Here is a 27,847-nt window from a genome sequence, read left to right as displayed (position 1 = left end):
TGCTTGCAGGCTAGACTCATGTAACCCACAAGCTCTCTGTTTAGTTTGATGTTTCCAAAGTGGTGTGTGGACTTAGTTACAAGGTGAAGAACACCAATCACCTGTTTCTTGATTTCTGATCAAAACATGCAGTTTTTCCAGGGAATTCCTGTCTCCCTTCATCTCATCTGCAATTGTGATAGTTTTGGTTGTATTTCTGGCGACAATTTGGTTGTATTTCAATGCTGGAATATTATTTAAAAAACAAAACAAAACGCCCACCCACCTTTAATTAGAAAAATAAAATCCTTGCCATTGATTTTAAGGTCTCCAAATAGACTTGAACCACCCTTGCATACATAGATTTTTCTTTGGAAATCCATCTCTTGTGGCGTTTGAGTTGGCCTGTCTGCTTGCTTTGTTTCTAGGGTTTTTTGCCTGCCAGTTTGTCTTTGCTGGGAATCCCACTGGACTGACACGGCTCCAGGCTTTCCTTCCTCCCACATTGACTGTCACGGTAGAAGAAATCTGGGTTGCAACAGACACCAGAGACCGTGGGTTCCTCTGAAACTTCTGCAGATTTCTGTGAACTGGACCACTCATACCCACTTCAGATACTATTAAATCAGTGGGAAACTTTTTCACTGGAATAAGAGAGCCCCAGAGGCCAAGCTTGGGATAGAAGTCATGGCTGGATCTGAAAACCCATCTGTAAAGTGTGCAGGTACACAGGATTGTAGCAAGCCCAGCCGTCAGGCAGCACATTCTGGAATAGCTACAGGTAAACTGATCAAATTACTGCTTGCTTAATAATCTAAATAGGCACAATTTCTCTCTTCGCATACTTTGGCAAACCAGGTCAGATTTCTCTGCTACAGGTTTAGTGGGCAGAAGGATTTTCTTCATATTTTGGACTACAGATGAAGCTAACATTTTTGTTTGCTTACAGTCTCATTTCAGTTAGTATTCAAGTGTGGTTTCAGGTAAACAAGGCTGTGCATTTGGTCTGTGCCACTTCATAGAAAATTTTGTGAGGAAATGCCGCGGACTCCAGGCATGTGTTTAATGGAAACACTACTTCTGCTAAGACAGCTTCCTCCTCTTGAGTTCGGCACCTTGTCACCTCTACCTGTTAGTCATATTCACCTGCTGTATGCTTAGGCAGGAATGTGTTGTGTAAATATTTCTGACTTCATGCTTACCTAGCACAGACATCCTCCTGCCAGCGTAGTCTGCTGCTGTACTGTGTTAGCCCAGAGGAGTGGAGTACTGGGCAGACGCTGAATGAGGTCAATGAGATGTGCCAGAGATGTTTTACTCATATATTCATGCTTTGGTAAGAGGAGTGAGAAGTGCACTGACCTGAAGTTCTTTATATACTGTTTTCCAGTTTTGGGTCTCTTGACTCAGAGGCCTGACATTGTTGTATGCAGTTCTCTCTTTTGTCTTCTGTTTATTTTTAATAAGACTTGGGGCAGAGGGGGAAGAGCAAGTTTACTTTGGGCCCAAGAAGTGGAAGTTGTATTTGGTTTTACTACCAGACCTAGGGAATGTTGAGGAAGGCTTAATGTAGTGCTGCTTCTGTGCAGTTTTATTGTTATCCTGCTCTTTCTGCACATGGATGTATTTGTTCAGCCAAGTTTACCTCTAGTAAATGCTGTGTGTAGTGATAATTATTTTGCAAAGGAACTAAAATGAGTGGTGCATGTTAAATACTGGTGGAGTGTTGTGGCAGGTATCCCATGGTCCCATGGCTACTGCCCTCTGAAGGAATGAAATCAGCCATGCCAGTGTAAAGCCTCTTCTTCCTGGCATAACTGGGCTGTGCTGGGGTTGATCTCTCTCTCACCTGGGCTCTGGGTGTTGATGCTGTCAGGGTCCCCATGAATCCTTTGCTCTCCAGTGAGGTGTGCAGGGATGTGGGGCCTGGAGATGGATGAGGGGCTGTCAGGGCCACCAGCGGTAGGAGTGCAGCTCTCGGGAGCCTTGGGATACCCCCTGGCCTCCCCCCTCCTCCTCCCAGGAGTTGCAAAGCCTCCTCTATCCCCTTCCCTCACCACTTGATAATGGGTCTGGGTCAGTGCAGGTGTCACCCTGTGGGGTGGCTTTGCCCATCGTGAGCCTCGTTAATTAATTACAGGGAGAGATGACATTTCCTGGTTGGGAGGTGACTATTGGGCACATGCTGGCCTAGTTTTTACTCCAGGTTTGTTACAGCGTGACGTGCTTTATTATCCACATCAGGGTGGTGGGGCGGGGGTTGAAAGATACTCTGCTCAGTTTGGCTCAGCGCAGTGAGCGGCTGCCTGCCTCAGGAGGAAGAGCGTGGCGTGTGAAGGCAGTGAGGACTTTATGTGACTTTAAATTTAAAAAGGCAAATTCAGATCAATGAAAAAGCGGGGATGAAATACCCTCTCCCCCTCCCTGAGAGCTGTGAGCCTGGTGCACCTTGAAAAAGAAGAATTAGAAATCAATTTATGAGGGGTTCTGTCAGAGGCGCCTTGGCAAAAGGCTTTCAGTGGAGCTTTGAAGAAGAGCGTGGCCAGCTGGGCGCCGCTTCAGCAGCGGATGCCTGAAAGGGATCTTGCTGCTTGGCCGAGCTGGAAGCACATCGCGTTGCTGGGGGAACCAGCCATGCTGTGGCTCCCAGGTGAAAGGATGTTTGATCTTTAAAATAATGGTGTAAAGGTTTATGTGAAATACATTGTCCGGGTTTTAAAAATATCATCTTGACATTTAGCGGGACATAAAGGGAATATTTCCGCAGTTTAGCTGATGGCTGGAAAATAATAATAAAAACTGACTACATCTGAAAATTGTATCTCAATTTCTGCCAATTGTGCTCTAGCTCTTTTAGCACAATGGTTCTGGGGAAGAAAAAAAAAAGTCATAAAACCCACAGAAAAAAGGCAGTGTCAAGTTGACAAGGGCAAGAGTTTATTCTCCTAATGTTATTGTGACATTATTTCAGGATTACTTTTCCCATTGAAACTTTGTAAATGATGGAATCAAGAGTAAAGTTTAGAGTAAGAACTTAACATGGGAGAGCAAGGAAAGCAGCTGAGGGTGAGGAAGTCAGAGTGGAAGTCTTAAATAGTCTCCTGTTTTCTTTCATAAATATGATAGTCCTGATGAATTCCAGAGAAATTTGAATAAAGGTGAGTAAACATCATATTACCACAGAAAATATGTTAGGGGTAATAAGTAAGGGAATAACAGAATAATCAATGGTGAGAAGTTTGGAGTAAGCAATTTCTTTGGTGCAGGGGTAACCTGGGGCAGTGGCATGGATGGAGGATGGTGCTAGGTAAGCTGTGTTGAACCTGAGACCTTCATCTTTGGCAAATCATTTCACTGCCTCCTTTCTGGAGCTGCTACTCAGACATTTATTTTCAATCATGCAGCTTTGGGGCTAAATGTACTTACAGGGAATGGGGCACCTACAGATCTGCATGCTAAACTGCCCTGGCCCCTTCCTGGTAGCCCATCTCCTTAAATCTTCAAGGGATTGGTGCTTGCTTCTAAATTAGCAGGCTTAGCAGATGAGGGAAGTCTCCTGAGCAATGGATTAAACTTGCTCAATCAGTTGGCTTCAGTGACTACTCTGACCTAACTAGACTTTGTCTGTCCCTTGTTGCTCTGCTGCACCCTTGCATATTTTTAGCACTGTGCCATGGCCGCAGCATCCTGCTCTGGGACCTCGTATGGCTGATCAGCGCGATTGCTCAGCCATGCCTGATGTTGGCATCACGGAGACAGGGGAGAGGCTGCAAGTCTGGAAAGAGCCCTGCTGAAGGGCACATATTCCCAGCATGTCCCTGTGCCCACCCTGCGCCTTTTGCCTGCAGCCATCTCGCAGCCCAGGGACCCAGACACCCTCTGCAGTTGCCTGATCTACCCGGGAATCTGGTGCAGCAAGACTCACAAGTCAAGGGGCTTGATGTCTGCTTTAATAAGGACTTCTTTCCTGCTCTTGAGCTCTTTCTGAGTAGCTTTTATTTTGAAGATGCCAGTCTGGACTACTCTTCTGGGATCTGCCAGGCAGCAGCTTTTATAAACAAGATCATCAGAATGCCTTTTTTTTTTTGAGGGGGGGGGGGGAGAGTTGCATTAGGAACACCTGCAGAAAATTGCCTCAGGGAGTAGTTTACCTTAGAGAGGCAAGGTACTGCTGATGGCTGATTAGAGCCAACTTACAAATTGCTGCAGGCAATGGGGCCAGAAGCCCTTTAGTTATGAGTATGCAAGCCCCTGCTGAGTGGTGAGTGTAGTCCCTCCTGTTTTTCTGTCCACCTTCCCCCACTCCCTGTTTTGAGCATTGTGAGTAGCTGGGTTCAGATGTGTGATCTTATTTTACAGCCTTTCCATGCTGCTTTTGAGGAGCACCAAATATTCTAGAAGCTGGAAACAAAATCTTACACCAATTAATACGTTGCTGGGAAGAGCTCCAGTTTCACTGTAGAGACACCTTTTGAAGGCAGAAGCAGTGGGGATGGATTTGCCCTGAATGCCAGGGAAAAAACAATCCTTCTACTGGGAGTGAAATCTACATCCAAAATGCACGTTCAAAGCAGCAGTTGTGTGGATAGGGAAAACAGGATGTGATCTCACAGTAAGTATCACAAAACCTTCCTTAAAATATACATTAAGGTTAAAAAAAGGAAAATAAAAAAAAACCACCCAGGAGTTGAAGTCCATTCTATACCTTACCCCCCCCCTTTTTTTTTTTTTTTTTTTTTTTTGCTATGAAGTGTGACTTTACAAGAGACAGTCCCCAGGATGAAGCCTCTAACTGTTTTGGGGTGTGTAGCAGGTATATGACCTGGTATGCGTTAGGGTGGGTGCTGGTGCTCTGAGAGCACCTCTGTGCATAGTGGCCCCATCAGCAAGCACAGAGCTGGTGCAGCTTTGCGTTTCCAGCCTGGGAGCCCACGGTGATGGAGCAGGGCCCGGGCAGAGCCCTTCAGGGAAGCAATGGCTGGCTGAGGCCTGGCAAGTGCCAGGCATGGGCTGCTCCCTGGAGAGGAAACACTTTGTTTTAGACTAAATGCTTACTGTGATCCTTCCTTAACTTTTTCACCGCAAATCTGCGGGAATCCAGGATTGAAAAGGTACGTTTCTAAAATAGATCCCAAGTATTTATGATCAGAGTGTCAGTTTAAGCTGAGTAATAAATTGCATCTCTACACAGGGGAGAAATATCACTTAAAATTTCATGATAAATGAATGGCAAATTTTTTTAGGTAAATTTGTCAGCAGGATAATTGTTTGAGTAAAGACCTAGCACTCATAAGATGAGAGTAGTAGGAAAGCTACAGCTGAGGCAGTAGTTTTTAAACAAACCCCTTTGGAGGTGGTACAAGCTGCTTTATCTTGTTTCTCTGGCTAGCATTCCTTTGGTGGCTGTCACATGTTTACCAACCAGTAGGCTTCCTTCTTCCTTGGGACATTAAATCCACAAGCACGTGCAGAGAAAAGAGCTTGAGCACTGCTGCTGTTTCTGAAACTCAGGATTGTGCCTCTCTTCAGCTTTGCCCAGCTGATATGAACACCACAGATCCTGAGGATTTAGCAACCTGTCCCAAGAAGAAAGCTTTGAAATGTTTTATTTGTGAGAAAAGTGTTCTTGGGAAATTTCATTGCTGGTTTGACTTGTTTTGCTGCTTTATGTAAGTGTGATTAGGTAAGTCTCATGTTTTGAATGATTTGTGGCTATTTCTTGGTGAGCGGACAACTTTCCTAGTTTGTTACTTTGGCGGCAATTACAGTTTGAAAAACAACTGTGTTACCAACACTTGTTACTTACATGTGTCTTTGGTTTTCTTGATGTACAAAGGTCTTGGAAATTGCATGTAATGAAACAGGATTTAGCCTTTTCTTCTGCCTTCTGCTTTGACAGCGTGCCGTTTCCTGCTGTCACTTCAGATTTTACTGTAAAGCAGTACTAAGGCCATAATTCTAGATGACTAACACAAGTGCAGAGTATTCGCATTCCTGTTAAGCAAAAGGCACAGCTGATCACTGTGCAAAGGAAGCCATGGATAATTGCAGGTATTTGTGACTGAGGTATGTTAAAAAAGGGGCCTAAATGTAGCGTGATGGCTGTGGAAGAAAACAGTTGAAGGAATCCAAATAAAGTAGTAAGTAGACTCCATAGCTTGGCTTAGGGTATTTGAAAACATCCAAGGAACATGCTGCACTTCTTATTCTTTGTCCTTTATGTCAAATGTTTTGCAGAATGTGTGTGTGGATATTTGCTCCTCTGGGATGGACTGGAGCATCAGAACTGCAGAAGCCCTTGAAATACATGGAATCTATTTTAGTCTGTCTCCATTGTGTCTGTTTTGGCTAACAGTAGCCTCTATCTGCCTCCCCCCTTCTCACTCTTCTGACTCTGAAGTGGCATGGCTCTCCATTTATCCCTGAGAATGGTCTGACGTCACAGCTTTTGCTTGAAAGAAACTCCACGCAGATGCTTTGAAACTTGTTAACACAAATGAATCCTCAGGGACAGCATTGTGGTTGTTTTCATCAGGAGGGGGCCCTTCTCAGGTTTTGTAGTGCTGGGATCCTGCCTGCACGTTGCTTTTACAAAGAAATTATGGAGAGTGTCTTGCATCATTGACATTTGTTTTCTCTGAGATCATTCCTGCTCCCCATTAGATCAGTGAGAGCTCTGTTTTTGATTCTCCATGCCCTGTAGAGACAGATGTTTTGGGCATAAATCCAGAATCCATCTTTGGTTCAGTTTGTCTGAACTGAGACTAAGCAAGGCTGAGTGCCTGGAGTAGGAAGAAGGTATGATATAGGAAAGAATAAGGTGGGGAACAACATATAGGGAGCCAGCTGTTCTGGCCGTTACAACCAGCTGTGGTTCCCTCTTCCTTATGCCTGTGGGATTTCATTGCCTTTCCCTTATCACAGAACACTTGGTTAGCTGAGTGACGACTTCAGTTCATGCCCTTTTCCATGCAGCCCTAGTAACAAGTTAACTGGTTAGTTAATACTAACATGGATAGAGTAATGTTCATGGTGACATGCTAGAAGGTGGCAGTACTTGCTAAGCTCTTAACTCCATTAAATACATGACTCTAGAAACCACTGGCATTTTTTTCCCCCAAGCATTTGTTTTAGTGGCTTTTGTTATTGTTAGAACATATTTTCCCAGGGCATAGGTCACTTGGTCGATACCAGAGGCCTAGAAATCTTCCACACAATGTGCTCTTTCCTTGAAACCACACCCTGCTTTGTAAGCAGCCTTCTTCCGCTTCAGGGCTCCCTTTTAAATGCCAACAATTCCTCCACCCGTTCCTCAAGAGCTGGAGCCTGAGCTCCATAGCTAGCCCAGGTGCTGGGGAGCTGTGTGGTGGGGCACCCTCTCCTGCGCAGATGTTCTCCAAGCCAGGACAAAAAACATCTCAGGGTCCCCTGCACCACTTGTGGCAATACCGTGAGTTAATCTGGCAGCAAACTGCATGTGTGGAATCAAATTCAGCGTAGGGCCTGTGGCTTTTGGGTTCAGAGAGTGGTGGGTTAGTGTCCTCTGAGATGCAGTAAAGAATGACCCAGGAGGGAAAGGAGAGCCTGAAAGCCAGGGTTGAGTCAGCTCTTCAAATGCCCCTATTCCCTTTGGCAGTTGCATGGAAAGGCCCTAGTCAGGGCTGTCTTAGGTGATGTAGTGCTGAGGGTTGTTAGGTGGTAGTTGGTGGCTTTTGACGGACATGAATTTCATCACCACCAAACAGAATTTCTTGTCTCAGCAGAAGCGTGACTGTGGAAAATTCCTCTCCCACCTGCTGTTCATGCCTCTCTTTGTGGCCCCCTGGTTGTGCTAAATGGCAGAGTGATCGTCTGTCTCTGTGGCTGGGCTTAAATTCAGGGGCTGGAAACCTTTAGTGGAGCTGTAGGAAGGTTGGTCTTATTTCTACTTTGGAAAAAAAAATATTACTGATTGTGCTTTCAAGGCAAAATTAGCCACCAAAGCTGCCCTTTTAGCATTGCCAATTAGAAGCTTTGGAATAAAGCAGGTGTTCTGCAGTGCAGCTTGACAGCAGGCCCCCATCTAGGAAGGCTGAGAGATACAGGGTTGTCCCACTTCTTCTTTTTGGTCAGCAGTTTGCTGCTGCTGTTACCTGGATGTGTTTAATGGGAGCTGAAAAAGGGACAGCGTGGATTGCAAAGGCTCAAAACATACAGCACGGGGCCTGTAGGGAGTGTATATTATGAATATTGGAAAATGTATTTTTCTTTTGAAGGCCAGGGGCTGCGGCGTGGGCGCTGTGAGGGTCCTGCCCCTGAGGGCAGCCCTTGGTGGGCAGCCGGTCTCCTCTGCCAGGCTGGTGCTGAGCACAGGCACGGAGCTGCCGTGCAGAGCGAGCACGCTGTGGCCTCCTGCCGCTGCCTCATCTCCTCCGGTAGCTGTCAGAAGGTGTCCGTGGCCTAAGGAGCCAACAAATAACAGGTCAAGGAGGAGCCAGGGCTGTGTTCGGAGGGTGCCGGGCTTTCTGCAGGCATGTGGCCTGCTCTCTGCAGATGGGAAATTGTCTAAGTATTAAGAGGTTTGGTTTGATTAGCTGAAATCTCCTGTTGGCAGCACATTTCCAGTCCCTGGAGCAATGGAGATCAGACAGGTTGCCAAGGCAACGCACAGCCTTCAGCGAGAGGTTTACTGCTGCATCGTCCTTGGTCAGTTGATGGAGTAGGGTTTATTTAGGTCTTTGGGAAAGAAAAAAACCTTGCTGTCTGGCCTTTTGCTGTGGTGAGTCATTCTGCCTTGGGTCAAATGGGTGGAACCAAGAACAAGGTTTTGTGGATGAGAAAAATAAGTACATGACAGCATAAAGATCCCAATTAGATTCCTCTTTGAAGAGGTGAGAGCACTTCAGTTCTGAGTGGAGACAACTTATTATTTGTTATCCCCCGGCACCTAAGAGAAGCAGCAACAGAGATCCTACTTTCTCCTCCCTCTCCTCCCCTTTTCCCTCTCTCCCAAATGTAAAATGGTTGGGTTTGTTTGCTAGAGGACTCTGTGCTCACTGTTGAATGCTTGACCCGTACCAGAGAACCTTCCAGTTTGACCTTCTGTCACCACTTTACTTGCTCTCTGCTCTTTCCTTTGTTGCAGAAGCCTCGATAAATTCAGCTTATGTAAGTTTTCATTTCATTACATTGTTCCTCCTTTTGCACCCCCTGGGAGATGAAATGCTTATCATGTCACCACTGTGAACATCACTGCAGCAGTGGTGGTGTGTTGGAAGTCATAGTGCTGTTGTTACCTGTTTGTTGATCTGGACTTAAAGTCAGGAAGCGTGTGGGGACATGGGCATGTGTCACCGTGACTGTTTCCTGGTCTTCCTGAGGTAACAGGGTTGCACCAGCACTGTGCAGATCTGTCTCTGAAATTCTGGAAGGGACCTGATGCAGTGTTCTCATACGCACGGTCAAGGAGGGAAATGCTATTGTGCTGAGTGCAAGGCCTTGCTTTGCTAAGTTGATAAAGGTTTCTTTAAAGTAATTCTGGCAGTGATAGGGAAGACATGCTACAAGGCTAACCCCACCACACCTAGTGAGTTGAAGTTGCTATATGGGAGATACCTTGAAAGTGCCTTTTTTGTTTCCCTTACTGTTGAGATAAATGTGGGTTGTGCTCAGCAGTAGATACCTTGTGTCCTGGTTTCGGCTGGGATAGAGTTAATTTTCTTCCTAGTAGCTGGTAAAATGCTGTGGTTTGAATTTAGTATGAGAATAATGTTCATAACACACTGATGTTTTAGTTGTTGCTAAGTAATGCTTACTCTAAATCAAGGACTTTTCAAGTTTCCCATCCTCTGCTAGTGAGGAGGTGCACGAGAAGCTGGGAGGGAGCAGAGCCAGGACAGCTGGCCCGAACTGGCCAAAGGGATATTCCATACCACAGAACCATCACGCTCGGAATATAAACTGGGGGGAGTTGGCTGGGGCCTGCAGATGGCTGTGCGGGGACTGGCTGGGCATCGGTCAGAAGGGGGTGAGCAACTGTATTGTGCATCACTTCTTTGTTTTGGTTTTTTTCCCCTTTGGGTTTTATTCCTCTCTCCTCCTCTCTCCTTTTCATTACAGTTGTTGTTGTTGTTATTATTATTATTCTATTTTATTTTATTTCAATTATTAAATTGTTCTCATCTCAACCTGTGAGTTTTACCTTTTTCCTGATTCTTCTTCCCATCCTGCTAGGGCTGGCGTGGGAGCTGCCTGGTACTTAGTTGCCAGCTGGGGTTAAACCACAACACCTTGTACAATGGTTTCTTCCTGAACTAACAAGCAAGAATTATGAAGCAGGCACCGCATGGTTTAACATGGGGAGCCAGGCTGGTATTTTCTGAACATGCAGGTGCTTCTGTTCTCTTGTGAGTTGGAGTGTGTGTCTCAGCTGGTGTTATGTAGCATTGGGGAGAGAGAAGGAATTAAAAAATAAACCTAGACACTGCTTGCTGAGAGACAAATTGTGGCCTTCCCTGTCAAAAAAAACAAGGCATGACCTTTGTAGACATGTGTATATGAGAGGGGAAAAATTAACAAGGATGGAGGAGCCTTTAAGGTCTATATTGGCATCCTTACTTATTTACGCTTTTTGAGAGGATGGCAGTTGATAGATGTGTCACTGTGATGATGCACAGTTATCTTCTTTCTCTGTCTCAAAATACTGCATTAGTGATACCATAGCAACAAAGAAGTTGTCTTCAAGAAAAAGCAGAAAAAAAAAGCGTGACTTCAGTGTTCAAGAAAAGTGGCAGACTGACAGCCCTAGTCTTCTCTTTCTACCAGTAAGGCAGTGGTGGTGTCAGCTATGACAAAATGTATCCGATTATGAACTCTGTGTTGTACTATGACTGAAAACAAGCCTGGGACATGATCAAAGACAAACCTACTACAGTAAGAGTGGGCTGAGAATCTTCTGAGAAAATGTGCTTTTGTCGGACAATGAAATTCTGTTTAAATTGTAACTTTTTCTAAGGAATGCCTCATCTTGAAAAAGACTTTTGTAGTTCCAAGTTGTGTCCTTATTCAGGATGGAATTCCTCTCTGAGCAGAGCATGGTGATGGTGAGAGAAACCAGCTGTCCCTTGCCACTGCAGTAGGTTTTCTGGAGGTCAGACAGTCAAAGGACATGTGGAAGGAGCAAATTCAAGTCTGTCCTGCTTGATTCAGACTTGCATTTGAGTACAGGTCTTGCGTCTAATGTGAGAGCCCTAAGCAGCAGGAGACTGGCTTTTAGGGGCTAGCTTCTTTCTCCCATTTTATCTAAGCCAGGTAGTGTAGTTACTTATCACTACAGCCTTTTTCTTGCTTTCCTACAATTTAGGTGAAAGCTTTGCTCGCTAAGTTAGTCCCCCACTGCTTTGTGTGATGGCTGTTTTTACAATGCCAAATAGTTCCAGCATGCAAAACAGAATCTGAGCATAACTTGGAGATTAGGGTGAATATTGAGGCAGAGAATAAATCACAGAGCAAAGGCTTGAGTGTACTTTCCTAGTCCACAATCTGTGATTCCATTAATTTTATACCCAGTTTTTTCTTCACTGGGATGGAGAAAGACTGAGGCAAACAGCTGTGAAGGTTTGCAGTTTTTTCACTTTATCTCAACTGCTGACCAAACTCTGAGAACAATCCTGGCAGAGACTGGTGGTGGTAGAGGAGAACCAAGGTGTGGATGGGTCCCACAAGGTTCCTTGTGCTGTCCCTGTCAAACCTCTTCAGCCCTGACATGGAGGGGACCAGCTTTTAGTTCGTGGCTGGCAGTTCAAATGCTGCACTGCTCACATTCTCAGTCACCCTGGTCCTGTTAACTTCGGTGAATTTTAAATACCGTGATGAATTGGAGCCTTTTCTAAGATTATTACTAAGATTGACAATTAGTCTCTGAATCACCCTTCAGAGGCCTAGGTTGTTACTTGAGTCACCTCTGTTAGTGTGCATGGCCTCCTGTCTGTTAGGACACACTTCTGTTCCCATGTTCCATCCGTATTTGTGTGTGTGCTTACAGACAGAGGGATGGTGTGAGGGCCAGGACTCTTCTGGATGCAGAACGTCAGGCACCATCATTTGAAAACACTGTGTACTTGCTGTGGACTTGAACTAGTGCTTCACAGCTGTTTGAAACACATTCAGCAAAACAAATACTTCATCTTTTGTAACTGGAAAATGCCTTTTGTTGAAGGCAGAATATTTCACAGAACCGTATACCTGTTTGGTTGCAAACATAGTCAGGAGTGCTGCTCAAGGCAAGGGTAGGATTGCTGCTGCTGGGAAGACAGTGCTGCCACCGGGTTGTATGTAGCAAGATATACAGTAGCCTTTGTAAGGTGGAAGATCTGGCCTCAGGGAGAGCCTTCTGGAACTTGGGCCACCTTGTTGCTGGCTTTACGGCTCTCACAGGAGAGCTGCTGGATGCTCTCAGGTTTGCCCTCCCAGTGTTTGTGCCTTGGTCATTTATCTATAGCAGGTTCTCAGTGAAGTCCAGACTCAGTCTTGAGAACCCAAGTCTGGGGCTGCCCTTTCTGAACCTCGGTGAGCAGGTTATAAAAAAGAGGTGTGCCAGTGCTGGCCCTACTGCTGGCCCCCGAACAGGCTGCACAGTGAGCCCAGCTGGAAGGATAGAGGGTGCCCTCCTCTAGTCATGTACCTGGGACACATGGTGCTGGGAAAAGAAGTTGGGGGTTTAAGGGAGACTTTATCTCAGGCTTTCCATTTCTTTGGTGAGTGCCCTTGCTTAATGCCACTCTTCCATGTCTCTGTTGTGCGGATGAACTCGGCGTTCCTTGAACTCAGCATTGCCAGGAGGTGTCAGGCACCTCTCCTGCATTGTGTCCATAAAAAGAATCAGGCTTGGTGGAAGAAATGCCAGTCCTGTGGCTTTCAGGTGACTCAGGGTGATGGAGGAGTATGCCTGGAGGCCACGGCTGTTGCTGTGGTGTTAACTCTAGGAAGGTGCTATGGAAGTTCTGTTTGGGAGCCTCAGCCTTGGGGCGAAACGTGAGGTATTTCTAGACACTGAACTGCTGCATAGGTGGATGGGACTTTTCTTGATTGTTCTTTTGGGTCTAACTTCCGCCGTTTGGGTTGTGTTGTGGCTTGGCTCCCCTTCTGTGGAGCAGTTTTGTTAGCATTTCCCTGCTTTGCAGGGTTGCTGCGGGGTAAACGCATTGAAGCCTGCAATGGTATTTGGGTACTGGGTTATGTGGGTTGTATAAGAAAGGAGATGAAGTTGCTTTACTGTCTCTGAGACCTTTGAAATTGCATGCCTATGTCATAGGCCATAAGGGCAGCTTAAATCTTTAAAGGTGACCTGCAAATACCTCAGCAGCAGCTATGAATGGGACCATTCTTCCACTCTTTGATAGTCAAATTTCGCAGTCAAAGTTAATAGAAGTATAGTCAGATCAAAAGTGCTTTTTAGTCCTTCATATTCCTCGTATAAAAGGACTGGAGAACTTCCTCATTCTTGCTATCTGTAGATCAACACATAAAAATGAAGTGTGTGAACTGAGCCTTGATGCAGGGCAAGTCCTGCCTTGGGTGGGAATTTCACCCTTCTGCTACAGTGCTGAATGTGGTCTGATTGCCTTTCTGATAATGTATTTGTGGATCACCTTGAGGAGAAGAGGAGGAGTTATACAACTGTTCGCTCACAGTGCTGTTAGGAAGGGTCGGGCTTTGTCTCCTTTGAAATAGACATCAGGAGAGAGCTGCAGTCCTGTGAAAGCACACATTTATTTCTGAAGTGTTTGTGTATTGTGTGTGTGGTGCACATGAATAGAATTGCCACCTGTCCGAGGCTGATAACGATGATCTGGGGAGCAGTGGTCACGCGCTCCTGTTTCTAGCAGTTTGCTCTAGGAAGAATTGGTGCCTACGGCTTCCCTTGGTCTGAATTCGTGAGATGCTGCATGCAGTGAGTGGCTTTACCCTTTGTGGCACTTCCTAAGCTTGCATAGATACAGATTTGTTAGAGGTTTTGCTGTAATGGAAACTGTCTTAGCTGTGGCTCATGAAAACTCTTTACCTTTTTTCTGTCTTGCTTTCTCAGAAAGGTCCCATTGGTTATAGTGTTCCTTTAGGAATCCACATATGGCGCTATTTTCCTTCATAATCTTGGCCTTGGCTTGTGAGTGGGCCAAGTGACAAGATCCTGATACCCACGTGCTTTGGGCACCAAGTGGTGACTGAGAAACCTTCTTGGTGTTTCCATTGCATGCAGCAGGGAACTTGTCCTTGCAGTGGGGCTACTGTTACTGTTTTACCCCACACAACTCTCCTTTGGTAGTTTGTGAGCCTTGCTAGGCATGGGGCTTCTTATAGATGGACTCCTGTGCCTTGTTGCACTGTGAAACTGCTGATAGGGATGAGGATATGTAGGTATGCAAGTAGGTGGAAACTTTCTAATGCATCATAATAGTAATAATAATAACGTGCACTTCTACTGCCTTGCAGCTTTCGCTAGATCTTCTGCCCACGCATCAGCCTACTTGGTTCACAATGCAGTGTGCACGCTAGACAATTAGTGGTTGATAATGAAAAATGTCATGGGAACCAGCAGGAAAATCATAGCCTACTCCAAATATATAATGAAATGTAATTAGCACAGACAGTAAAACAGACAATTTATGGGTTTTTTTGTAATTAAAAAGTACCAGTAAACATTCCTTTGGCAGGAGCTTGGTATCAAATGGAATTAAAGAGCTATTGTTCTGGAATAGGATTTTTTGCAAAGTTTAACCCCTTGCAAAACTGAATGGATTAGGTTTTCATAGTTGCAGACTCTCCAAAGTGACTCTATTGTGGCACTTCTTGCATTCATTCTCCTGGTCCTGGTCTGTCTGGAGGGGCCAAGTCCTGCAAACCTCAGAATTGCTGTAAAATGTGCTACAAGCCAAATACCCAGCTGGATTCAATGTGTGTAGTGGAGTGGCCAATACTTCTCTCCTGTTCTTCCAGGCAGATTCTCCTCTGAAATCATCTTGTAATGTGGAGGTAGCTTTGAGTGAGAGATTGGAGCAGGAACAGCATTGTAATGTCTTGTGCTCTTGTGTCTTCTGTCAGAAGTCCTCTGTTGATCTCACTTCCATCTTTGATCTCCTCTTTCCTAGAATGGGGCCCTTCACACTGCACCTCTTTGTTTGTTCTTAAGCAGTGTATGCAAAGGAGGGTGTGCAGTTATGCATGCCCTCAACTTGCCAGGAGTGCCAGCACAGTTTCTTGGCTTGTGGTCTCACCTGGGGCAACAGAATTTGTGGGACCACTGGGTTGATACACAAAGGATCTATGGCATTAATTTCTTATCTTAAAAATGTGTGAGTGGGAGAGAGACCTGACTGAATGGACTGTTTGTGTCCTAGAGCACGTGGTGGCTAGCTTCTTCCCTCGACCTGGGTACCCAGGGCTTGAAGCAACAGTTGAATGCCTGCCTATGTCTCCTTGCCCTCAGGTACAATTTGTCATCTACTGCTGTAGGGCTGGATGTTTACCTGTGTGGAGAAGCTCTGACACAGTTCAGCAATGCTGTAACACAGTGACATGTATGCATTTTTGCTGCCCTTCCTCACTACCTCCCAGGCCCAGACACTGCACAAACAAGCCAGAACAGAGCTCTACTCCAAATCAGTTTTACAATAATTTCTGAGAGGTAGTCTTAGCCTAGAGTTTCAAGTCTGAAGAAGCCCTTCAGCTGAGAGTTGAGAGGAGAGCTGGGCCACTTGGTCAGGACCAGGTGCAGCATGTTTTCCTTGTGATGATGGAGGAACAGAGAGCTAGCATGTCTCCCATCGCAGAGGGATATTGAGCTTCTAGGTGGAGCCAGGTGCACAGACTGTAACATTTCTGCCCAGGTATGTGAGACAGTGATCAGGTGCAAAATCACAGCCTTCCCTCAGAGAGACTGGCACAGACCTCTGTCTGGCATGGATAATGTGGAGGGGAGAAGAGGAGATGTCTGCTTAAAGCTGTGGGACAGGATGCACAAGCTTGTGCTGCAGAAGTCTCATCCACCTTGTTGCAGTTGGGCAGACCATCTTTAGGAGAGGGACTCTGTGGTTTGCTGCAGGAACCATCTGTGCAGGAGGTATCTGTTCCTGCCAGTGCTGTGGTCGTCCTTCTGGGGGCCCTTTCCTCTTTGCTTGGTGCCTGCAGTGAAGGGAGGTGTGGTGCAAGGATCTCAGTCCTTGTTGGTGGCTGGCTGATAGTCTTTGCTGTTCAGGATGTATGGGGAGGGGTCTCTGCAGTCCCTTCTTACCGATGCCTCTGTGTGGACACAGTTATTAGTGTTCAGTTAGTTGAAAGCTTCCTCCTAGATGTTGCTGCTGGACTTCTTGTGAGCTCTGACAGGAGGAGCCTTTTACATCTCTGCCCAAGGAGCTAGGGGAAGCCTGAAGAGTTGTCCCCAGTATTACACCACTGCACTACTACTTTCTTGTTCCTCTGCATCTGACCAGGAAACAAGACTAGACGAGCAACAATGCTGTTGTGCCAGTCTGAGATCGTTTAGAGCAAGTGGATAGCAGCTGATAATTTGTCTCCAAACTTTTTGTGATGCCTGGTCTAGTTAAGGGTCTACTTTTTGCTCTGGGATTTTGCAAGGTACCGTGCAGGTCTGTTGGAGAAAGGAGCACTTTGAGCATTTCTGCAGCTGGGGTTTGTGTAGCATAGCAGAGCATGTGTTGGACAATTTACATTTAAAAATACCGGTGGCTTGCTTATGCCCTCTCTGAGAAGGGGAAACCCTGGAATTTCCTTGGGCTCAGAGCTGAGATTTTATAGAAGGGCTTCGTAACTTCATAATAGTAACAGTGGTGTCTTTGCCACCCATCTACATCACACTCTCTGCTATGAAATCACTCACATAGAGCATTCAAAATAGGATTGTCAGTTTGCTACCTACTTGCTCCAACTTTGCACACACACACATGTGCATGAGCTTGTGGACACACATGTGCATGCATGTGTGCACACACTCTTGTGTGCTGTGATGTGGTGATCCCAAGTGTTTTATATGTAAGGTATAAATCCTTCCTGCCTATGCCATGCTCAAGAAAAGCAGTTGTCAGTGATGGAACCCAGCCATGTATATTCTGGGGTTATGGCTACTTTGATTTAAATTCAGCTCCTTTGGTTTATACTTGGCTCCAGCCGCCACTTCATGGTGACTTCAGCAGCTGAAAATAGCCAGAATAGACGTATCATTCAGCCACATTAATGTCCCAGCCTTGTTCAGTGGGTGGAGGTGTGAGGGGAAGATGGGTCTGGTGTGTGCCTGCCAAATTATCCAGGGAAGCTTTGGCACCAAATTTCAGCGCTGGCAGGGAGACCTTCATCTTCATGGCCCCTACTCGGTGCTGGGTGGCACAAGGGGGACACAGAATTGCCAGAGAAATGATTGTGCCATGCAGAAAAGAGCAATGGAAATGTAGACTGGTCTTGTCGTTTAAGCTGCTGTAATGCAGTGCCTATTTCTGTTCCTTCCTTAGGCTGGAGTGAGCAGGGTCAGAGCCACCTCCGTAGTTTGTGTAACCCATATCCTCTGGGTTCGTTTCTGTCTGTTTTGCACAGGTCTCCTGCTGTGCATGGTGATTTTTGTTTCCATTTGAGGCACATTGGCTTGTATTAATTTAAGTTATTTTAATCCCCTAGATCGTAGTCCTAACTGTGCACTATTAAAATTGTAACTGGAGATATTGTAGCTCTTCTAGTCTAAGTCTTTTGCTGAGTCAAGTCTTATAAACTCCCAGTAGGATGTTTCACAGGCAGGGCTGGCTCTGTTTACATCCTTGCCTCCTACTCATCTCATCTGTGAGCTGCAGCTTTGCAATCACAGTCATCCCTGGTGTGCCACTGATGCTGCTGATGTTTCATTTTATGGGGTCTTTGACTTGAATTGAACAACTGAACTTCACCCCTTCCTGGTGAATTAATTACCAGAATAACAAGACAATTTTTTTTTTTTTTTTTTTTTTTTGCAGATAGCACTTACAGTTTTTGACGTGTGTGCCCTTGCTGTCCACATCAGATGATGTATGTAGTGTTTGTCCCTTGTTTTGGCATTTTGATATGTGTGAGAGAGGTGAAATGGCTTTAAAAGCTCTTTTTGCTGGCGCCTGTGTTGTTGCAGACCCAGTGGTACAGGCAGAATGAGATAAATTGAAATAAGGCCGTTTCTCTGCAGTTTGACATTCTGGATGCTGACGTATAGTACTAGTCATCAGCTGGTACAAACCACTGTGCTCAGTAATGTGGCCAAACCTGACAGCAAGGAAGCTGGACTGAATTACCTGAGCTGGAGGCTGGTCTTTTGCAGCAAAGAAGGGTAATTCTGTAGTACAGTAATACGCTTCTTACTTCAGGGTAAAGTAACAGTTGAATGAGGATCATAGGCTGTACATTAACCTGGTTCTTAGTAAGCGTAATGGAGTTTGGTACCATTATGGTGTAATCTGATGCTGTAGAGAGAATACACACATTGCAAAGGAGGTGTTGGGGCCATCTGTGTCCTCACCTAATCCTCTCCGCAGCCTCCCCTGAGAATTACCGCAAGCTGTGCGGAAATGGTTTATAACCAACTGCCCTTTCTTGGCTGGATCCTTGTTGCAGTATGGATTGAGAGTTGTCTCTCTTCAAGCTGGTAGAATGCTGCATTGATACGAGAGTTATTAAAATCAGATTCTTTCCTGTGTTGGAGTTCAACATGTGGCAGAAACAAAGACCTTAATTGGAACTGAGCTTGGTGTGTAATACCACCTTGTTGTCAATGTCCTCAGTAGACTGGCCCAACATGGATGTTGTACCCATTTAACACAAGTCCAGGTTCTGCTGAATTTCATTGCTATTTCTTCTGGGGAGAGGATGGGGAAACAGAGCCATGGATACAGATGTGGTTAAACCACATCTTCCTCTAGGCAGTTTTTCCTACTTGGGCTGATATTTTCTTTCTGACTTTCTGTTCCTAGTTATTCCTGAGGCTGCTGGGTATTTTGTCTGCAGCTGGAGTCTTCACTATTCTTCCTGCAGTCCTCTTCCGCTTCATCAACAAGAAGGTCTGCTTTGAAAAGAGAGGTGGACTTCCATACCTGGAACGACAAGGAAGAGAAAACACTACAAGAAAAGTCCAGAGTTCATGAGGACCTTGGTAAGTATCACAATATTATACACCCTTAATGTAGAGATTCTCTTGAAGGCTTTGACTGCTGGGAGGACAGAGATAGACCCATTTGCTGAGTCTGGGGTTATTTGTGTGGAAACAGCAGGGTTCTGGATAGACTATAGTAACCTCCAAAACCTGACCAACGGATACGCAGTGCTACCATGCTCCCAGTATCTGTTGTTGTCTGTAGTAATCTGTTGAAAAAGGGAAGGCAACACTGGAGAAAACACATGCTCCCCACTCTGTCTGTTGTGGGAGTGCTTTTGTTAATCCAGTGAAGAGCAAATTGTGACAATTCTGAATAATGACACTGCCTTTCTACTCACAAAGGATATGCCTGTCCTGGTTTTCTTGTAGCGCTATTACACGCTCTTTCATGCATTTGTCCTTGTCTGGAAAAAATGTCTTGGGAAACCCATGGGTCCTGGAGTCCTAAATAACTGGGAATTTATGTGGTTATAAAAATAAGATTTTTAATGTTTCTCGGCCATCCAAAAAAACATCCATTCTGGTATGGTGGTAACTGAGAAGTTGCTAATTTCATCATACATTGTTTGAAAATTTGCTTTTCGTAAGTGTATACTCATTGAAATAATCAGCCAAGAAGAGGTTCTCGGAAGCTCCCCATTAAAAGGTCTGCTTCTCAGTGGTTCAGTTTTAAAGCTAATTATAGAAGGGCACAATGCCAAGCATGGAGCCCCTGGCGGTCTTTTTGTTGTACATTTGCCTTGTACGCGAATTCAGCATGTCTGTTGCAAAAGGCATGATCTAGTCATACCTTAAGAGTCCAGATTATGGACAGTTGAAGGCTTAGATGCCACATGTGATAGGAAGTCATTGGGACTGACTGCTTCTAACTAAATGCATTAACGAGCCAGGGACAGGCACCAAAAAGTTTAAAGTACAAATACTTGAAATTATTCCCATCCATTGAAAGTCCTAACTTTAATGTTTTCAAACAAAGGCTATGTTGTTTTTTTTAATAAGTTTCCTTGGTTGACATTATTTTTAAGTCTTTCTTCCCTTCTCTTTGCCTCCCATCAAGTGGTGTAAAAATGTGGCTTTTATTTTGGTTTTTAAGTTGACACATCTCCCAGGAGTGTGTGGGCGTTGACATTCTATGGAGCTGTCACAGGCCATCATGTAAACATGTATTTGCAATGGTTTTTAAAATGTGAATTATTAATAATAAGGGTGGCTTGCTTTTTTGTAATTTTTTCCTTCCAAATTTGAAGGACAAAAAATTGCTTCCCAGCTGACACACTCGATGGCAATTTTCATTTCAGACTAAATCTTATGTGTCTGAGTAATAAACCTTTGAAAACATGGGTTTATAATGGAAACACTAATTCAACTTTAACTACAGCTGTGCCATACAAGCAAAATACCACACACATTAATGAGGTGCTAAATCTGATACGGCAGAGGAATATGTTGTAATCATTAATTACAATGGAAACTTAAAGTTGGAACCTGCTTTTTCCATTCAAACAAAATCAGCTTGGTGAGCTGGAGCGAAGAGCTATTTAAAAATATCATCTCTATATTTAGTTTAAATTTCACCACAGCATTTTGATACTTGTAAGGCCAATATGGAATATGTGTGTAGGAAATGCTAATGCTTTTAAAGGACAGCAGTGTGAGAGAATAGATTAAACCCTGGTATAACACAGTGTGTCATATGGCGAATGTAAAAACCAGGACCCTGAGCCTGGGCTGGGAAGCCAGGAAAGGCTGTTCCTAGCATGGCAGTTGCCTGGTGAGGGAGTTCTCCCAAGAGGAGTGTTGACAAGCAAGAGTTTGCTTCAGATTTGGAATCTGACTTTACTGGGTAGAAAGGAGTGGGACGGGAGTGTTTCTGACGTGTAACTTACTGGTTAACATTCACTCTTCCTCTTCTCAACTTCTGGTGAGCTGTGTTTGTGACAAGGAGATCCTGACTCTAAAGACTCTGCTGTTCTTTAACATGTAGGCCACTAATGATTGTTCTTCCCAGTTCTAAGCTTTCAAACTGTGGGAATCATTTTGCATCTCCACATCTGGAATTAGAAGTGGTTAGAACATACCTGTCTGCTATGACTATCAGCTTTTTTAACTGTCTAAATAGGAGAGAAGGCATTTTGCATTTTGATCCCTCTGGTATGACTATAACATCTGCAATAGGATAAACCCCAGTTTGCAACAACATAGGTAAATGAAGGCTGTAGCTGAGGAGGTGTGTATGGGTTCTGTGTATGAGATGCTTCTCTCATCTAGTTGAGTTTTGAGTTCTCTACTGATAAAAAGGAGAGTTAGTATAGAAACATAACATAAGCAAATCTGTCAACTTTGCACTTTGCAGGTGCACAGGCTGACATTCAGAAAATGTGCTGTAAAGTGTCAAAGTCTTTTTTGTTGTTGTTTTTGCTTTTCTGTATAAAGCCTGACCTTGGAACAAGGCAAGTGACAGAATGAAATAGATGTTTCCACCATCATGGCTGTAGGATACATCTGGCTGATTTGTTCCTAATTTGATTTTAATTGCACAGTTTGTGTCCTTATGAAAGCAACAAGATAAGGGAAAGATCTTTGTGAAAATGAAGAATTAATTGAAAACCTTTCAGGAGACACCAGGACAAAGCCTCTTAATTACTAGGATACAATGAATAACGTTTCTGATACTTGAGGCTTTTGTGGATCCTATTCTTGACTGATTCATTGACCTTAGTGATGAGCCCATCTCTTGAGCAAGGATGTGCTGCCCTGATTGCCTCTTGCTCAGCTGCCAGAGCCCATTCACTGCAGGGGCTGGAGCTCATTTGGACGCAGCCAGCCTGTATTTAGGATGGACTTGGCACTGCAAAGGAGAGCCCAGAGTAGGCTGCGAAGCTTGACAGAGAAGCCAGTAAACATGTAACTGATAGGAGGGTAGCACAGAGTTAACTTCAGGCATATCAAGCTTGCTTGGCTATGCCCAGGCATGTGCGGAAGGAAGTGGTGGTGGCATGAAGCAGTTGTGAGTTGACCAGAGTGATGTATGCTTTTGATGTAGGTCATGTGCAGAATACCTTAGTGAGGGAAAAATTAAACACTACACCTTTGGCCTTAATGGAGCCAGCTGGAATGGTTCCTCACAGCATTGGTGGTCTTTCAGGTGGTAGGGGAGTATGTGTGGGGATGAAATTTCCCCTTGGAGCATCCCCGCACACAGGGAAGGAGGATCTTCCCTTGAACAGAGGCCTGACAGATGTCTGTGGGGTCTTGTGTGAGATCTTTTGATGCTGTGATGGTTTGATGTCCCTTCCTGTAGTGTGAATTTCAGGACCAAGAGGTGGTAATGTGTTCTTATGTATTCTGATGGTGTTTATAGTATTGCTGAGCCCTTTGCTTCAGAAATTCATGGGTGAAATACAAATACCTACAAAAACCTGAAGGGCTGGTGCCAAGAGGACGGGGCTGGGCTCTTTTCAGTGGTGCCCAGAGGCAGGACAAGGGGCAATGGGCACAAACAGCAAGAAGTTCCACCTGAGTATGAGGAAGAACTTCTTTACCTTGAGGGTGACTGAGCACTGGCACAGGCTGCCCAGAGAGGCTGTGGGGTCTCCTCTGGAGACATTCAAAACCCAACTGGAGATGGCTCTGTGCAGCCTGCTGTAGGTGACCCTGCTTTAGCAGGGGGTTGGGCTGGGTGACCTCCAGAGGTCCCTTCCAACCCCGACCATGCTGGGATTCAGTGAAATGAACTTCACAGAAACATGTGACAGTGCTGGGTAAACCCTTGTGTGAAGAGCTGTATCTAACAGTGTACTTCAGTGCTGTGACTTGATGAAGAAAAGGGCCCTCTTTGTTCTATACTGTAATCTTTTAATAATGATGTGTCCTGAGACCAGGAAAGAAATTGTAGTTTCCTGACTGTGCTTTATACAAAAGTATTCCAGATATGTCTTGCCTTGAACACTTGTTGTGATGTTAAGGATGTACTCCTGATATGTGAAATCAACTTAAACATCATGAGGTTTGAACAAACTTTTCCCCCCCACACTTTTCCCTTCTGTCTTAGCCTTGAGAGCACTTTCAGTTCATGTTCTCAAGCTGTTCTGCACAGCCACTGCTCTAGCCTCTGGGGCTAGCAGCACACTTAAATAAATGGAGACGCAGTTCTTATATAAACCACTCCTCTCCTGTAGCTGAGGCTTTAAGGAAAGTATCAACACCTATAACACCCAACAAAGGCAGGAATGTTAGCAGCACTATCTAGATGTCGACCTTACTTTGTGGTTGGTCTTTGTAACCCTGATGCTGAGTATCCAGTAGCTCCCTTGTCCTTGGCAAGGTGCAGATTGAAAATGAGTCTGGCGTCATTTGTGTCACCTAGTTGAGGTACGTAGCTCAGCCAGATGTTAGGTTCCTTGTCCAGCCAGCAGCAGGAGGGAGAGGAGCTCTTGAAAGGCAAGCATCTCCGTGTTCAAATGAAGCTGCTCTTCTGTATTGCTTTTTCTCTCAGTTGCTTCTATAGGGGCTCATGGGAAGAGTGGCTGGACAGGGGAGAGTGTGCCTGTTGCCACTGATGCCTGCCCTAGACATGAGAGCCTGGTTTGTAACAAGGCTGGATTAAATGAAGGGTAGAAGTAGCCATGGGAGCAGTTCCTAAGTTGGTAGGGACAACTCTCTGCTCAGATCCGTGGCTCTGAATTCTTTTAAAAAATTTGAAACTAGGTCTGGTTTGCCCAGTGACCCCCCTCAGCCTCCCAGCGTGTCTGGCTGGACTGGTGGTTGACTTAGCAGGAGTGGATGGAGATGGGAGCTACGGACTTAGCCATGTGCACACACAAGGATGGATAACCAGGAATCATCCACTGCATTTGCCACTCAGGGCTGTGGTTCCCAAGCAGCACTGTCTGCATAGCTCTATGGTGGTCCATAGGGAGCAGCTTCCATAGGCTCTGTAAGGATGGAGTGTGGGTGGGGGAAGAAAGAGTAACAGTAACTGGGTGACTCCTCAAAATGTTTCTAAAATATCTTCATTGTGTTAAACAGCTAGACACGCTCTCCCACTTCTCCTTTCCATGCAAGTAATTGCTCTGATTGACCCTGGCGTGTTACAGTCGCTGCAGACTGGGTAGCGTGATTACAGGCAGGATTGAGACTCTGTGTATAGGGTCTGCTCTGGGCAACAGCTTGCCAGCACAGGTAGGTGGGTTCAAGTGGTGGTGTAAATTGGTGTTTCTCCAGCTTTTTGAACTTGCAATTTCCTTTTGGCTCCTCTGTCTTCATGCAAACCAAAGAATGACGGCAGCTCAATAACAGAATGCACTGTAATTTCTGACTGCAGGTTTCTTCTTTCATTCCTCTAATCCAGTAATTACAGATGTTTCTCATTCCTGTGCCTTGAAAGAGCACAATTTGCACTACTAACACCACTTTTCTAATACTCCAGTGATCTGTGACTTTCTTTTATGCCCTTTTTGTAACCCTCGGTTTGAGTATAAACAATTAAAGTTATTCATTGTTGCTTTTTGTACTACTGCTTGGCACAGAACTTAGTTTTTGTGCATACGGTGACAAGTGGCTCTTCAAAGGCGCTTTTTTTGATTTGGAGGATGTGACTGGCTCCAGTGGAGTGACTCTGGACTTTACTAGTGCTGAGGCAGAATCTGGCTCTGCTGGATGTCTGGGCCAAATATGGTCAAGGACGGTGTTTCCATTTTCTCCCTCCTGAAAATTCCTTCAAGTTTTGTGGTAATATTTTGGTGGCAATAGAGCTATCTGTGCAGTTACAGGTTCCCTGTTTTGTAAGTGCAGTGGACTTAGGTGAAATGAACACACTTCTGAGTTCAGGAGGTCTGAAGGGTCTAAGCAAAACCAAAGGTGTGAAGTGGTCAGCACAGGAAATTGCCATCATCTCCTCTGCCCTGATGCTGATGGAGCTTCTGAGCATAATATTTGGATGCTGGTCTTCCAGCAGCACTTTTTTGCCTGGATTTATCACCATATACTCTATTTAGTGGAGAGACCTGGGTTTTTAGAAAAAGGCCCCACAGTTTTGAACAGTTAATGTCACATTTGCATAATTCCTTTTTTCTTATATTCCTTTACTCTTCTCCCCATCCCACTGAGACTGTGAAGATCAGTAATTGTTCCTGTTGTTTTTGACAAAAGGAGAACATGCATCGGAGGGGTGGGAAGAAAGGAGACACCATGGGGTGAAATATCCTGATCAAAACCACTTCTCTCCTTTGGGTATCAATTTTTACAACTAATTTGGCACAGCATCGCTAGTAGCGAGCTGCCTGGAAAGACATGAGATGATTTGGGAGTGAGGAATAAGTCTGCAGGCTCCCTGTGCAGAGGCAAAACTCCGTGCAGCAGGGTGCATTGCTGTCTGTCTGATCTCGTCTTTGCTTTCCCTTCACCCTTTTGCGGCTTGCAGGACTGATGTGTTGCACCAGCGGATTTATTGCCATGTTGATTTGTAACCCATGAATGTTTCCAATGAGAGGTGTGTAACTTATTGACATAAACTATTAGATCTTCCTTGAATGCCCTGGAGTTTCTGAATCACCAGCTGAAAAGTATTATTACAGAGCACATAATCACTTGGAAAGCGCCTGGCTTCTCTTTTCTTTGCATTAAATTCAGCTACATAAATAGCATTTTTATAGCATGTGGGCCAAAGAGGTACCAAAATGTTCTGTATTTCTGTTTTATTTTACCTTGGGGAAACTTGATCAGCAGTGACGCTCACAGTTGATGTGAACCTTGGGCACTGCCTGTGTACTTTCCTCGTAACACTTCTGCAAGAGGCTCCAATCAACTGTACAGCTTCAAATGGCCAGGCTGGTTTTGGCACATTTTGGTGACAGTTTTAACTGGAAATACAGTTTCGTTGTAGCAGTGTTTGGTTATCCTTCACTGTGAGGATGGAAGGGCTTTGAGCATCTTGTTAAATTTGATTTGGGCCACTACACGAGCAAAAAGTCCAGATTGTTCCCAGAACTAGGGTAGAGGATTTCTTGGCCCAGGGCTGCTGCTGCCTGCCTTCAGCAGGGTACGTTTCTAATCTCCCCTCGGCTATGGTATGTGTGTGCTAATTGGGCTCCAGTCTGAAAGGAGTGTCTGGCTCATTATGGTTTTCAATAGCTGAAAAAGGATTATTACACCATCTTACGCCTCCAAGCCTTCCTTACCTCCTCCTTTTATGAACAGCAAAACGGCCTTGTGTTTTCCACAGGTCCGTGATGTTCTGGGCGTTGGCTTAAGTCACACCTTGGTTTAGGTCTGTTCTCCTAAGCTTGAAGAAGGGCTTCACGGTGGGTCTGTAACACTGCTTTTCCTAGATGTCCACACAACTGTCCATGGATATGATCCATGGCATGCCAGGTGGGCGTGAGGTGAGCGTGCTGTCTGTATGAGATCAGGAAATAAAAGTCAGTGATTATCAGTGTCTTAATTAAAATTTCTGGGAAATGGGGAAGGCAGGAATTGTTCCCCTGGGTACCTGTAGTGTGGCTGTCTAAATCCGTGACCCGGCACGGTGCTCAGTTCCAGTCATGGACAGATGGATTCAGCAACTTGCCCAAAATGCTGAAAGAGCTTCTTGGTACAATTTTCTTGGCAGTGGCAAAAAGTGCATCTTTCTAGAACGGTGACGTGACAAAGATGTCTTCTGATCTTTGGAAGCTGGGAGCTGATTTCTTCTTGTGTCTCTATATGGGATGGTACCTTCCCAGGCAGAGAGGTGAGGCTGTGGATTTCCTCCTGATCTAGCGTTCCAGGAAAAAAACGTTCACTTGAAAATTGTTCAGTTACTATATGCTGAAACACATGTTGGGAGGCTTGTAGACAACGGGTTGAAAACAAGGGAGGAGTTTGGTAGAAAACTTGCAAGGGCCAACAAAAGGTGACTGAAGAAAAGGAGGATTGTGCCTATGCGCTGCAACAGCTCGAATAAGGGAAATAGTTGTAAGAAACACACATCTGATGGCAATTTTTTTTGGAGCCTGCATATCAAGAAGATTGAAAGACATTTTGCTAATATTACAAACCTTTATATTGCGGTAGTGTTTTAAATTCTGCTAATAGTCTTTTTTTAGCCATACAGTAATTGCAGCTCTCAATGGGAACTCTACTCAGGAATAATGATCCTATCAAGACAAGGGAATATAGATTGTAGTAAAGGTTATGATGGCTTCTGTGAAATGCTTAACATTGATCATTTTAGCTATCTGATTTTTTCCAAGAGGAAAAAAACCAAAACCCAACTTTGAGTTAAGCAGGCGATTCAGTGTGAAAATTCTTGTGGCTAGTTTTAGAAGACGGAACCTGAAGTGAATTTGCTAAACTGTTTTTTTTTTTTCTTGCTTTCTTTTTTGATGAATGCTTTTAAAAAGAAATGGATTTTTGTCCCACACATTTTAAATGCTCAGTTGTTTTTTTTAATGCAAGTCAAAATTGTTAGAGAATTCAAAAGTAAAAATCCATTATGTTGAAAAGGCCATGTTGTGAAACACATCATAAACACCCCGTTAGAGCAGTGCCTGCTAATTAAGGGAGAGAGCTCCTGGGAAACAGTAAGCCTGTGACAGAGCTCAGCCCCCTTTGATCCTCTGAGTTTGTAAAAACGTTGCCCACCTAAACTTGTCTGCAGCTTGTTACATGTTTTATCCATCTGCTGCAAGACCAAAAATAAGTGATTTATAATTCAGTTGAACTCCAGTTGTT

At 44.8% G+C, this 27,847-nt stretch overlaps 1 protein-coding gene across 1 annotated transcript in view; it reads left to right on the top strand.

Annotated features, from left to right (window-relative positions):
* Positions 1 to 429: 429 nt before the first annotated feature.
* The window catches only part of SYT16 (synaptotagmin 16), a 72,025-nt gene continuing 44,607 nt past the window's right edge, over positions 430 to 27,847 (top strand). Inside the window, exons 1-3 of the mRNA XM_037396076.1 lie at positions 430 to 760; positions 4,339 to 4,591; positions 18,954 to 19,132. The gene's annotated coding sequence lies outside the window, so the exon portion shown is untranslated. The remainder of the gene's footprint in view (positions 761 to 4,338; positions 4,592 to 18,953; positions 19,133 to 27,847) is intronic.

The sequence above is a fragment of the Falco rusticolus genome, chromosome 7, assembly GCF_015220075.1.
Source record: "Falco rusticolus isolate bFalRus1 chromosome 7, bFalRus1.pri, whole genome shotgun sequence".
NCBI lineage: Eukaryota > Metazoa > Chordata > Aves > Falconiformes > Falconidae > Falco > Falco rusticolus.
The sequence above is the reverse complement of the archived record's forward strand: the minus strand, read 5'-3'. Positions and strand labels throughout refer to the sequence as shown.